The sequence below is a fragment of the Bos grunniens genome, chromosome 13 (genome assembly GCF_055505025.1).
Source record: "Bos grunniens cultivar Pamir isolate PY7600 chromosome 13, Bosgru_T2T1.0, whole genome shotgun sequence".
NCBI classification, from domain to species: domain Eukaryota; kingdom Metazoa; phylum Chordata; class Mammalia; order Artiodactyla; family Bovidae; genus Bos; species Bos grunniens.
This window is the reverse complement of record NC_141177.1, coordinates 26285265-26297712: the sequence shown is the minus strand read 5'-3', so window position 1 is coordinate 26297712 and position 12448 is coordinate 26285265. Positions and strand designations below refer to the sequence as shown.

At 44.4% G+C, this 12448-nt stretch overlaps 1 protein-coding gene across 1 annotated transcript in view; it reads right to left on the bottom strand.

Annotated features, from left to right (window-relative positions):
* The window catches only part of ZNF831 (zinc finger protein 831), an 89543-nt gene extending 84307 nt beyond the window's left edge, over nt 1-5236 (bottom strand). The window contains exon 1 of the mRNA XM_086330954.1: nt 5101-5236. The gene's annotated coding sequence lies outside the window, so the exon portion shown is untranslated. The remainder of the gene's footprint in view (nt 1-5100) is intronic.
* Nucleotides 5237-12448: the final 7212 nt, after the last annotated feature.

The following is a 12448-nucleotide window of genomic DNA, read 5'->3' as shown; positions in this document are numbered from 1 at the left end:
TTCAGCAAAGTCATGGTCTACAAGATCAACACCCAAAAATCAATCCCACTTCTGTATACTAGCAATGAACAATCGGAAACCTAAATTTAAAATGCAATGCCATTTACAAGCACTCAAAAAACTGAAACACTTAGATGTAAAATGAACAAAGCATAACCAGGACCTATATGCTGAACACTACAAAACACTGATGAAAAACTCAAAGAAAATCTAAAGAAATAAAGAGATAGATTGTGTTCATGGTTTGGAAGACTAGCCGTAGCAGAGGTGTAAAGATGTCAGATTTCCCCAGAGTGATAGAGAGACTTACTTCAATTCCTATCAAAATCCCCATAAGCTTTTTTTTGTGGGCATAAACAAGATTATTTGAAAATTTATTGAGAAAGGTAGAGGAACTAGGGTAATTCAGTTTTGGAAGAAGGATAATAAAATGGGAGGAATCAGTTTAAATTTTCAATAAATTTTAAAACTTATTACAGCACTACAGTAAAGAAGACAGTGCCATACTGGTAGAGGCACAGACACATAGATCAAATTGAACAGAATTTAAAAACAAAAACAAAAACAGAAATAGACTTGCACAAGTAGGCCCAGCAGATTTTTAACATAAGTTCAAGCAATTTGGTGAGGGGAGGGTGATCTTTGCAATAAACAGTGCTGGAGTAACCGACATCCAGAGATAAAAAATAACCTCAACTACACCTCAGACCTTACTTATATTAACATTAACTCTAAATGTGAACCAAGCTTAAATGGAAACTATAAAACTATAAACTCTAGAATAAAAAAAACAAGAGAAAACTCTTTAGGATCCAGGGCATAGGAAAGAGTTTTCAGACTTGACACCAAGAGCATGAGCCATAGAGGGAAAATGTATAAATTGAATCCCATCAAAATTAAGAATATCTCCTCTCTGAGAACCCCTGCTTTGAAGAGGATATAAAACATCAGCTATAGTCCAGGAGACAGTATTTGTAAGCCATATATTAGACCAGGGAATTAAACCTAGAGAATGAAAACCTAACATAAAAAAAAAAATTAAGTTAAAAAAAATTCAAACTATATGCCAATATACAATAAAAATTAAATTTAAAAAATTCAGCAACCATCCAATCAAAAAGTGAGCAAAAGACATGAAGAAAGACACAGCGCCAAAGATATACAGATGGAAACAAGCACATGAAAAGATGTTCAGCACCACTGGCCATCAGAGAAATGCAAATGAAAACCACAGCGAAATATCACTGCACACCCATCAGGATGCGGAAATGAAAAACAGTGATAACACCTAGTGCAGGCGAGAATGTGGAAATACGACATGAATGGCTGATGTGAATACGAAGTGATAAGGCCATTCTGGACACAACTTCGGCAGCGTCTTGAAAAAAAAATTAACCTGCCACTACCATTTAACCCAGGGATTACCTTCCTGGCCTTTTATTCCAAAGAAATGGAAACTTAGATCCACACAGGAGACTGTGCACAAATGGTCATGGCAGCTTTATGTGTAAATAGCTGATAATTGAACTCAGCCCTGATGTCCTTCAACAGATGAACATTTAAATTAGCTGTGGTCCAGCCATGTCCTTATTACTCAGCAATCAAAAGGAGTGAACTATTACATGGAACAATACTGATGAATCTCCAGAGCATTATGCTGTGTGAAAAAAGCCACACCCCAAGGCCAGACACTGTAATTTCATTTATACGACATTCTTCTTTTTTTTTCCTATTTTATTCTTATTTTTTCCATTTTAAAATGGATGTGTAGTTGCTGTATAATCTTATATAAATTACAGGTGTATAATACAGTGATTCACAATTTTTAAAGGTTACACTCCATTCCATTATTATAAAGTATTGGTTATAGTCTCCTTGTTGTACTGTATACCCTCATAGCTTATTTTACCGCTGAGAGTTAGCACATCTTAATCTCCTAGATGTGTGTTGCCGCGTCCCCCTTCCCTTTCCTCACTGGTAAACCACTAGTTTGTCCCTATATCTGTGAGTCTGCTTTTCTGTTGTTATATTCACTGGTTTGTTGTATTTTAGATTCCACATGTAAATGATATTATACAGTATTTGTCTTTCTTTGACTTCAGTTAATTTGTCTTTCTCTGACTTCACTTTATGGTTTATGATCATCTCTAAGTCCATCCATGTTACTGCAAATGGCATCATTTCCTTCTTTTATGACTAATATTCCATTGTGTGTATATACCACATTTTCTTTATTTATTCATCTCTTGGTGGACACTTAGGTTGCTTCCATACCTTGGCAATTGTAAAAAAAAAATGCTGCTATGAAAGTTGGGGTACATCAATCTTCTAGAATTAATGTTTTTGTTTCTCTCAATATATACCCAGGAGTAGAATGGCTACCTCTTATGGAAGTTCTTTTTTTTTTTTTCACTTGTATAATAGTCTTGAAATGACAGATTATGGAGCTGGAAAACAGATGAAAGGTTACCAGGAGTTGAGAGGGGGAAGTGGGTGTGGCCACGAGATATCCCTGTGGTGATGAAACAGGCTGTATCTTGACTAAATCAACATGCAGGTTGTGATTTGAAAGATGTTACCATGTAGGGAAACTAGCTAAAAGGTACATGGGATCTCTCTGGATTATTTCTTACAACAGCATGAAATAAAGAAAGTGAAAGTGTTAGTTGCTCAGTTATGTCCAACTCTTTGGAACCCCATGGACTGTAGCCCGCCAGGCTCCCCTGTCCATGGAATTCTCCAGGCAAGAATACTGGAGTGGGTTGCCATTCCCTTCTCCAGGGGATCTTCATGACCCAGGGATCAAACACAGATCTCTTGCAGTGCAGGCAGATTCTTTACTATCTGAGCTGCCAGGGAAGCCCTGCATGGGAACTGCATGGGAACCTACAATTATCTCAAAACAAAAAGCCTAATTTATAAAAATAATAAATAGTAAATAAACAGAAAGAAAGAGCACTGAAACAGGAAGTGACCTTCATAGCATGTGAGCCCATGTTATTTACTGCAGCATCTAGAGACCTAAAACCATATCCCTCGGCCTGGGTGCCATAAGGCTGCCCTTGGAGAAACACTGACTTGGTGCATATCATTTTCCTCTGCATCATTTTCTCTAGGTCAATTCACTTGTCCTCAGGTGCCCTTATATTCAGAGGACATTTTTACATCACTGCCATAAATGGCAAGGCTCCCCCATTATATGAGTGCAAATGATTATAATGATAATATGATATCAGTGAAGACCCTCAGAGACTTCTCACTTCATTGCAAGTCAGAGCAGAGGAAAGGCTACCCTGACAGACTCTGTAGAGATTCCTGACTGTGACCATTCAGAGAAACTTGGTCATCTTTGCTCAGCCACACCCAGAAGGACAGAACTCCCAGACCTCGAAGACCATACCTGTCTTTGACCCTTTACTCAGCTCCCTTCAAGCTCTATGATTTTGTAAACTATTTTTTAAAGCACTGTAGGGCATCACTGGCTTCCCCAGTGGCTGAGCAGTAAAGAATTCATGTGCCAGTGTGGGAGACTCAGGTTCAATCCCTGGGTCAGGAAAATCCCCTAGAGGAGGAAATGGCAACCCACTCCAGTATTCTTGCCTGGAGGATTCCATGGACAGAGGAGCCTGGCAGATACAGTCCATGGGGTCACAAAGGGTCAGACATGACGGAGCACACATGCATGCACATACAAGGCATCATTGGCCATGCCACACGGCCTGTGGGATCTTAGTTCCCCAACCAGGGATTGAACCTGGGCCACTGCCGTGAAAGTGACGAGTCCGAGCCACTGGTCCGCCAGGGAATTCCCAACCTCTTATGGCTTTGAAAAAGTTGCCTCGACTCTCCTTGCCATGTTTTCCTTCTCTGAAGGTCAGGGCTTATGCCCACTTGTTCAGAGGATCGGACAACTGGCAGATGTGTATGGTGGTGAGCACTCTGCACTGGGTGTTTTTCTCTGTGTTAATTTGACACAGACCTCCCCACCCCCTTCTACAGTCTTGGTTCTCTGCATACACGCTTGTGGTTTCTGCCACGAGAAGGGCCTCTGGCTGGTACCCACTTGGCTCTCCTGGTGGCCTCATTTCCCCTTGGCAACTAGGCAGTGATTATTTAAGTTTTGGGGGGTTCCCCCTCCCCTGTCTTTCTGGTCAAAGTAAAACCGAGGGAGCAAACCTTCATCTCTTGGCTTCTCTGAATCTTCCCACAGTCCCCAAGCCTGTGCAGAACCCAAACGCTTGCTCTGATGGGTATCAGTCTTGTGATCCTAAAAGCTTGCCCTTAGTTGGGTACCAGAATTAGTTAAAAGGCACATTATTTTAAATTGGCCCTGACGTCGATTCTGCTTTTCCCAGTCTCCCGATGTTATCGTTTTTCTAAGTTGCATCCTGTCTCCCCTTGCATTCCGGCAGATAACATCTTGGCTCTCGTTCTTACAGGAAGATTTGCGACGGGAGCAGAGAGGCATGCCACCTCTCAGGACATGGGCTCCAGGGCTTATCTGACAGACCCTCCAGCTCTTAGCTATTTTGGACGCTGGGAACCCAAATATATGTATAAATACATGGTCCCAGGTCCAGGGTCCCTTGTAAATCTCACTGAAAAATGCTCCCCTTGGGTGGTTGCTCAGTAGAGCTGCTATAAATAGTATGACTCTCAAATACCTTGATATTTAGATTATACTGTATGTTTTTTTTTCTGACTCTTGGGCTAATAGAACTAATGTTCCTAACCAATTCACACCTTCAGTTTAATTAGATCCATCACTAAAAAAAAAAAAAAAAAAAGAACTGCTTACCAAGCAACAGCAACAAATTTCCTTATAGGTTTTTCTATGTTCAGGAGAACACGGATTGCAGACTCGGTTTCTGACAGCCATTATGATTTGCAGTAAATATTTTGACAAAAAGAACAGTGATGGTAAGCACACAGGACAATTACTGAACTGGGTCAAGCCCAGTTTTATGCAGCATTTTCTTTTTAACTGTATGCTTGAAGATAAATACATCATTAAGAGTACAGGGTGAGGAAAAAAAAAGAGTTTGTTTTTTAAAAAACTAGCATTATCTATAGGCTTACCTCGTGAAGTATGTTACATACCTTGATGGAGAGAGAGGTACCTGCGGCCAGTGGTGCTCCAACTCAAACACGAATGACCTGGCCTGAAGCTGGGGAGACATCCGTGGCCCCAGAAAAGAACTCAGAGCAGAGAGGCGCTGGCCCAGCCTGCCTCCTACCCTCTTTGCTGAAATGGTGCCCACTCTACAGGCAGCATCTCCGAGGGCAGAGGCACCCTCTTTGTGTATTAGAAAATAAAGTAAAAGAGGATGACCTCCTGTGGCTTGGCCTTTGAGTCAACACTGGGCTTAACTGAGAAAAGCACCATTTTGAACAACCTGGAGGAGACACATGCAGAGATGAAACTTGGTCTGGCTCAGAAATAGGAAGTCAATTCTTTTCTATACATCACTTAATGTCACAGTAACAACCTTTAAAAAACAGGAAGAGAGAGATGCAGAGAGGGAGAGAAAAAAAATACAGCCTCTGCTGAGGCCTTCAGTAATTGTGACTATTGATCTAACAGCGCATCTACCGAGCCTGCTGCTGGGAAATGGAGGTGTGGCACCCAGCATATCAGAGACGTGTTTGTCCTGTGAAGGCTGGTAAGAAGTAGAGCCAGCGTCGTTGTCTTCCTGGAGGTGGGGTTGGAAGAAGCGTCCAAGAACCTCCCCACATAATACTGCAGGTTCTCAGGGCCCAGGTAGGGTATTTCCACTGCAAGTGAAGAAGGCCTGACAAGGATCTCTGTGATGCTGTCTTTATTTAAAGTACTGGTACTTTGCTCAATTTGGAATCACTTGCATTAATTTTTTAATTTTTTTAATTTACTTTTTAAATTGGAGGATAATTGCTTTACAATATTGTGTTGGTTTCTGCTGTACCATTAATTTTTATTTTCAATACATCGCATGAAAACATTATCTTGATGACTTCAGTTTGGGGCACCCCTAAATTCTGCATCCATGGTGGAGTTTTCTCTGACTCCCCACTCTAGTCCTTGCCCTGCTCTCTCTTACTTTGTAAGGAGAAAACACAGGAGTGATGGAGCATTGAAAAGTATAATAAATACAATCCATAAATATGTAAGAATACAGTATGTACAAGTTCAGTACATAAATAATAATTATTCTCAGTGGTGGAAGTTGAGAGGCAAAATGAATCTCTAAGTCACATAGAAAACAAACTTATGGTTACTAAAGGGGAATGGGTGGGGAGGGATAAATTAGAAGTTTGGAATTAACAGATACACACCACTATATATGGGTTTCCCACATGGCTCAGTAGTAAAGAATTCTCCTGCCAATGCAGGAGCCACAGGAGACAGGTTTGATCCCTGTGTGGAGAAGATCCCCTGGAGGAGGAAATGGCAATCCAATCCAGTAGTCTTGCCGGGAAAATCCCATGAACAGAGGAACCTGGCGGGTTACAGTCCATGGGGTCTAAAAGAGTCAGATGTGACTCAGAGACTGAGCACGCATGCACCGCTATATAGAAAATAAATAACAAGGACCTATAGCACAGGGAACTGAAGATATTAAAGATATTCAGTATCTTTAATAATCAAAAATGGAAAAGAACTTTAACAAGAATACATATATACATGTACATATATGTAAAGTTAAATCACTTTGCTGTGTACCTGAAACACAACATTATAAATCAACTTCAATTTTTTTTAATTGCAGCTATTGGTATGGTTAAAAAAAAACAAAAAAGAGTCTCAGGGCTTCCCTGGTGGTCCAGTGATTAAGACTCTCTGCATGTCAACCTCCAGCTGGTCATGTATCTAAGCCTCACACTGAGCTAGATTGGGCTTGGGGAGGAATTTTACTTGGGTGAGTGAGCTGGTCTTTGGAAGAACCACATCCTGAAGATTCATATGGATTCCACTCCCTATACCTCTAGCATCAACGCTCAGGCACCTCCCCAGCTATGTGAGCCACCAGGTGTGCAAGTGGTCACAGGTAGTATGCAGGTAAAACTGGGAAAGCCGGAAGCAATGTCTCAGTGGTGTAGCATGAGCACAGCTCCAATGTCCCTTCCCCTCCCCAGGACCCTCCAGCATCCCAGATCCCAGCACTGCCACCAGCATCCAATCCAATTTATTGGTATTAACAGTTTTCCCATTGTTAAATATCATAGAACCACCCCCTGACCATGACACAGAAATAAAGCATCACGGAAGCCCAGGGAAAGACAGTTTGGGGAACTTCCTGGATAAAATAGATGAGCTGGGTGTTGCAGGATGCTAAAGAATTTTCTGGGCAGGTGTAGCAGCAAGAGGCAAGCTGGGGAGGCTTGGAAATGCACGAAGGTCAAAGGTTTGTGAGTGTCTGGCTGTCCCCGACAGGGAGAGGGAGGGCCATGGGACAGCTGTGGATGCAAGGAAGAGAGAGGAGAAGACTTGGAAGAGCTGAAGAGCTGGGCCTGCCCCTGGAGTAAGGCAAAACTCCCAGAAGTAGAGAGCCATGGGGGAGGATGCAGAAAGGACTGAGAAGGCGGTAGGTAGACAGTCCCCCATAACCAAGGAAGCCCTCAGAAAAGAATCTGTCTCTACATCCGGAAAGGGCTTTGATTTTCTCTTTCCTCCTAAGTTACAGTGTGAATACACTTCATGAAGATAGCTTAATGGGAAAGTTTCCCTGTACAAAAGTAACTTAAAAAATCATGACTTTGGAGTTAATTGAAAATAAACATATCAATGGATGATTAGATTAAAAATCTCACATATCTATGCCATGGAGACATGAGGCAACAGAAGAATGAAATCCTGACCCTGGAACAATGTCAGTGGACCCCCAACTACACTGAATGGAACCACAGCTATGCTGAGTGGACCCCAGAACTATGCTGAGTGGATCCAGAGCTATGCTGAGTGGACCCCTAACTATGCTGAGTGGACCCCAGAGCTACTCTGACTGGACCCCAGAACTATGCTGAGTGGACCCCAGAACTACGCTGAGTGGACCCCAGAACTACGCTGAGTGGACCCAGAGCTACGCTGAGTGGACCCCAGAACTACGCTGAGTGGACCCCAGAACTATGCTGAGTGGACCCAGAGCTATGCTGAGTGGACCCCTAACTATGCTGAGTGGACCCCAGAACTACGCTGAGTGGACCCCAGAACTATGCTGAGTGGACCCAGAGCTATGCTGAGTGGACCCCTAACTATGCTGAGTGGACCCAGAGCTACACTGAGTGGACCCCAGAGCTATGCTGAGCGGCAGAAACCAGACGCCAAAGACGACATGTCGTCTGGTTCCATGTATATGAAATGTCCAGAAAAGGCAAATCTGCAGAGACAGACAGTAGAGTTATAGCTCCTTAGGGCTGGGGCTAGGGAAGGGAGTGACGGCTGCTACGTGCAGAAGTTATTTGGGATAGGGGGGTGGAATGTTCTGGAATTCAATCATAGAGATAAGTGCACAATTTTGTGAATACACTAAAAACCACTAAATCATAGACTTTAGAACGGAAACATTATGGTATGTGAATTATATCTCAAGATAATAAACAATCCCTCCCCTTCCAATTTTTCTAAGTACTGTCACATAATTCATCTGTCCAGATTGGGAACCAGATAACTAACCCAGTAAGCATGTGACAACAGTCACCAAAGAAAAAGAAAAATCATTTCCGAATTATTGTGAACTTGCTTTCTTGGGCCCTTTTTTTTTTTTCCTCCCTCAAGGAAACAAACAAAAAAGATATATCACTCCCTTGCCAAGAGTAAGGCTCGTTTGGCAAAATTGCAGTCTGTCATGACAGTTCTCTAAAGAACAGCTCTCAGGTGCAGCTAAAAGACAGCAAAACCAGGACAGGACGCAGATGTCCTGCAGGTCCAGGAAGACTGGATGGGAAGAGGAACTTACACGAGGAGCAATGCTGCATGGCCCCTGTGCCCCTTTGACACACGTTCCCTTCCAGAAGTGGGGACGGGGGGAGTCTAATGACCCCGTGCCTCTGGGGTTCAATGAATTTCTGTCCAGAAGTGGGGCCAGGGGGAGCCTAATCACCCCCTGCCTTTGGGATTCAGTGCCCAGAATCTTCCCTGGCCCCCAGAGATGCAGCCACATGGCACAAATCCCCAGGGTGGCTGCACCTGGCCCCCTTCTTGCAGCTCTGAGAGCAGCTCTCCCCCAAGACTCAGCAGAAGGATGAGTCTGTGCAGGAAATCTGGGGCCCAGGGACCTGGCTCAGCCTCACCAGCAAGCAGGGCGCTAAGAAGATCTCGAGGCTTCGGATGAGTCAAATCTGAAGTGACTGCAAGACGCCTCCAGATGTGGTCCTCTCTCCACATCCTGCTGCCAGCCCTTCTCTCCCCTACCTCCAGGGGCCTCTGCAAAGCCTTGAACTGGGTCCAGGGCAGATCATAGTCCCCAGGGCATGTGTTAAACGAAAGGAAATGAGTGGATGTGTCTGTTTGTCGTTTGCTTGTTTTCACTGTTGTGCAGCAGCAGGACAACTTGTGAAGAGACTATGCAAGACCAGTCAGGACAGACAGCCACCCTTCTCCTTCGACTCTCCTGAGATGGGCCCTCACATTTCTTGTCCCTCTCAGGTTGTCTTCCCCGGGTGTCCTAAGTAATTGTTTGGGCTTCCCTCTTTGTCACCTGATGGCCTGCATAGGATCAGCCCGAGGACACTATCTACCCAGAGACAAACCCCATCAGATTTCTCCAGCCTTGAGCCAAACCCAGACCTTGCATGGGGGCCCGTAGAGACCTACCAGCCAGGTGGGACCTGCCGGGATGGAAAAACCTCCAAGTCTCCAAGCTTATCAACTGCAGAATGTTCACAGCGGGCTTCAAGCGGGAGGCAGGGGCACACACACGCGCTCTTGGGAACATGCAATCGGGTTTTCATTTAAGCCTCTTTCCTCTCTGGATTCCATTTCCCTTAACATTCTCCTTGTCAAAAGAGGTTTGTAACCACAGTCCCCGTGTAGTGAGAAATGAGGTTCACCTGTAGAGCTCCTCTTAAGGGGAGCCCTCCACAGGGCTGGGACGTGTCCCCATGGCCGTTGTTCTCATTTCTGTGCAGATGGAAAAGTGCACTCCCCTGAAGAGCAGTTGCAGGAGTGGTCGTGTAATTAACTGCCTGAGTGTCCTCTGGGCCACTTCAACCATGTTTTTATTTAAAACATGCCGCATCCAGCCGGTTTTTGATTATCCATGATAATGGAGGTCAAGGGTCAGCAGAATAATTGAGATGGAAACTTTATTCCCACCAGAGGGTCTCCCGCTCCCCCACCTCCACCTCCACCTCCTGCCTTCCTCCTGCTGAGGAAGGAGGCGCTGTTGGATCGTGGAAGAGCTGCTGGCCTGGAGGCTCCCTTGGGCCAGTTCCACAGTCAGGATTCTACAACCAGATTTCTGGGGGACTGTACACCATGCCCTCCCTTTCAGTTGGGGGGAGGGCGGTGGTGATGAAAAGGAGCCAGACCACTGCATGCCGGATCCTCATGCCCAAGCTGAGCGTCATTTTCATTTATACTTCTAACATATTTCTTCAAACTGACATGTTTTTTTGTCATTTAATTGTTTACAAACTGTAATCACAGTTGATGTGGTCATGATATACTTCTGTAATATCCATTAAAATAATTCCCTAGGTAGTCACTTTTTAAAAAGATATGTCAGAAGACACCACTTGACCCTCGTCTGGATCCTAGAATAGAAAGCCAGCATCCAGGGAAGACTGAAAGTCTAGATAACATCTGGAATTCAGTTACAGTCGTGCGTCAACATACTACATCTCTGTCATTGTGCAGCCCTGTGTGCATGTCAGATGCTCACAGCGGGACAAAGGGCTAACTTTGCAACTTTCCTGTAAATGGAACATGACTCCAAGATATAAAGTTTATCTTCAAATGTTTAACAGAGATGCAGATGACTTGCAGACACACCTTCTCCTGAAGAGGCTGGGACGAACTGTGAGAGAAACATTGAGATGCATACATGACCACGTGTAAACCAGAGCCAGTGGGAAGCTGCTGTCAGCACAGGGGGCTCAGCGCAGGGCTCTGTGAGGACCTACAGGGGTGGGGTGCGAGGGGAGGGGCATAGGGGAGGGAAGCCCAAGAAGGAGGGGATACATCTGTACATGTATATAGTATAGACACAAATGTATATATGTATAGCTGATTCAGGGCTTCCAATGTGGCGCTTGTGGTAAGGAACCCTTCTGCCAATGCAGGAGACAGAGACGTAAGAAACACAGGTTCAATCCCTGGATGAGGAAGATCCCCTGGAGAAGGGAATGGCAACCCATTCCAATTTTCTTGCTTGGAGAATCCCATGGACAGAGGAGCCTGGCAGACTACAGTCCATGGGGTCACAAAGAGTCGGACACGACTGAAGTAACTTAGCATGCAAGCACATAGCTGATTCACATTGTTGTTCAGCAGAAACCAACACGACATTGGGAAGTAATTATCCTCCAATTAAAAAAATAATAATAGTGTTTAATGGTTCCACCTAAATTTACAGAAGTTAAGAAATTAAAAAAAAAAATACAGTACCCCAGGTCTAGATACCAATCTTGGGAAATGTCACGTCAGACAATGTGCCAGCCCTTTAGACTCTTCTGATATCGGGAATGGGCTGGGTTTGGGTTGGTTTCTCTGGTCCAGACCCATTCAGGGGAGGGTTGAACGAGGAAGCAGGAAGACGCCCCTGGCTGTGGTTCGGTGGGCGGGGGGCACAGGTTCATCAGGACAATGTCATTCTGACTCTCAAGACAGTTTCCCCAAAACTGTCCTCCTCCACCCCTGGTCAGCAAACAAATGCCCCCTCCCTTTTCCGGAACAGCTCCCATCACTCCAGCTTCCCGGCTCACATCAGGCTATGATCGTACTACATCCGGGGAAAGATTCAGAGCCTCCGGGGCCCATTACTGCCTTGTTGTTGATGCTCCTGCCGTAATTGCCTGAGCAGTTCATTTTCCTAGACGGTCACCCTGACTCTGCTTTCCCAGAGCTAGAGAGAACAGAAGTGCCTGAGTGACAGACCAAAAGCCAGGCGAAGGCAATTGCATTTCGTTCCCTACCCATAGTACCCCTATTTAGGAAGGCATGCTGGAGCTCTTGAGCACTTGGCTGATCTGATTTTTAATCATCAAGTGTAAAAATGAAATCATTCCCAGCATCTGAAGTGATTTTTGTCAGTGTCACCCACTGTTTCTGTAGATTAATTTTTTAGACCAGAAAGAAAAAGCCCCACGTTTCAGCAATAAAAAGAAAAACTGGTTCCCCTCTTCCACCCCCTGTCAAAAGTTTCTTATGTAATGAGTTTGTTTTCTTGTTCTTTTTTTTTTAAGAGGAAGAGTTCACTGATCCAGATGGGGAACAAAATGGTGGGGCTAAGACCCCCACCCCACCCACCCC